The sequence below is a fragment of the Xenia sp. Carnegie-2017 genome, unplaced genomic scaffold, assembly GCF_021976095.1.
Source record: "Xenia sp. Carnegie-2017 unplaced genomic scaffold, XeniaSp_v1 HiC_scaffold_6, whole genome shotgun sequence".
Lineage (NCBI taxonomy): Eukaryota > Metazoa > Cnidaria > Anthozoa > Malacalcyonacea > Xeniidae > Xenia > Xenia sp. Carnegie-2017.
In genome coordinates, this window is record NW_025813526.1 from 13,258,907 (window position 1) to 13,261,166 (window position 2,260).

A 2,260-nucleotide genomic window follows, 5' to 3' on the forward strand; every position below is an offset into this window, starting at 1 on the left:
TACTAAAACGATTAAAACTGCATACTTTATTTGGATTGCTTTTCCATTAGTATAACTTTGTAAAACTGTTACCAATCTCTAAAAGTTTTTTTATAAATGGTAAACTCTTGAGCCATTTGTTTTATCTTTTCCTTAAAAACTTATATCGATGTGTTGTTTGAAAGTATATGAAATCAAATGATACAAAACATGAAAAATAGATGAATATATACAAAAAAAAACAACATTTTTTTACAAAATTATCAACAAATGTTTTCATTAATCCCATTCCATTTTGTTATATTAATATATGGTCCCTTAAAATATAATTCTTTACCAATATTTTTTTCTATATTTTTTGTTCATTTATATAAATATTATTATAGTCTCTGAGATATGTTTTATATTTTAAAATAAAATTATAAATTTTTTTTTGATCAGTAATTTTCAACTCGTTATTCTTTGATAAAAAATCAAATATATAATTTTTAGAAAAAATTTTTTTAAAAAATTTTTCGTCGAATTGAAACAAATAAATTCCATTAAAATAACAATGAATTAAATTATTCCCATTCATCATCACCACCAATACAGATAGTTCCTTCTTCTAACAAATACGTATTTTTCATAAATTTCTGTATCTCCAGAATTTTCTTTTCTTGGTATTTTATCTTTTTCATAAATCCCTCTTCAATAATATAACAGTGATAACAAATATACCACGAAAAATTATGAAAAATAATAATGTCATAAGAAACGTTATAATCATTTCATCTACGAGGACTTCCATCAAATAAAATCTTTAATTCCTTGATGTTTTCTTCCAACATGGATATAATGAAGTAAAGTCAATATATTTAACCTTTTCATTTTCCTTCCTTCAGCCATTTCTCCATTCTTATCTTGTTATTCTATATAAACACACAAACAAAAAATAATAAAAATAATAAAAGGGTAAACAAAAAAATTAAAATAACATCACATCATCATCATGATTATTTTCCATTTTCATTAAATATTTTTCTTCTTCTATCTTTCAATATGTCACAAGAAATTTATTTTCATTTCATCTACAGTACGTCCATCAAATAAAATCTTTAATTCCTTGATATTTTCTTCCAATATCTTTATCCTGGTATTAAAAATTCCACTTTCGTTGAATGTATTTTGTTCAATTAAGAAAAATACAACCAGTTATAAGTAAAAAAGACAAATGTAGGAATATCCATTTCCCGTTCTTATTGTTCTTATTGTTCTTATTGTTCTTTATATAAACACCCAAACATAAATTAAAATAATAAAAATAATACATAATATAAACAATAAACAATTATAAATAGTATCACAAATATTAGAGTTCCATTTTCATTCAATAATTTTTTTTTTTCTTTCTTCTTCTATAATTTCTCTAACTCTATAAATTTTATTTTCTTTTTCTTTTATGATAATATCTTGCTCTTTGATCTTGTCGTTAAGAGTTTCAATCTCTACATTCAATTTTTCAACATCTAATTTTAAAGCAGTCACTTCTTGAGATTTTTGTATGCCAAAATAAAATATAATCCCATAAAATTGTTGTTTATTCACATCATCATCAATTCAAATAAAAATTATAATATTTCTTCTTAATACAGTTATGAGTATATATATGTATTAATCAACTACTAGGACATCGTCTTTGTCTTCAAGTTTTTTAGCAATTTTTTTTATTTATATCAATTAATTCATTTTTTTCATAAAGATTTAATTACTATTTTCATTTCTTCAATAGTTAGAAATAATGTTTCTTGTCTTTCCACAAAATCTTTATTCTTTTCTTCAGCAATTCGAAGTCTTTCTTCTAAATCCTTTATCTTTTGTTCTGTGATATTTTTTTCCGACACGTAATTTGTGATTTGAACTTGATTACTATAATTTTCAAGCGATATTTCAGCTATAATTTTTTTATCTTTTTCTCTTTCTCTAACAGCTTCAAAATATTCGTCAAAAAGTATTGATTAGTCTCACGAGATAAATCAAAATCTATTCATATACCGCACAAAACTCACCATTATCCATATTTAAAATAGTTTTATCTTCTCTAATAATTCCTTCACTGTATTTAAAACCATGTCTTTTTGTTTTACAAATCAAGTTCTCTTTATATATACCACTATCGTCTATAGATTGCATACATATTTTAAAATAATCATATTGTTCATCATTTTATGGTAAATTCTATAAAATATTCGTTAGTTAAAACACTGTCTACAAGTACAAAGTTCTCATCCATTTTGTTCAT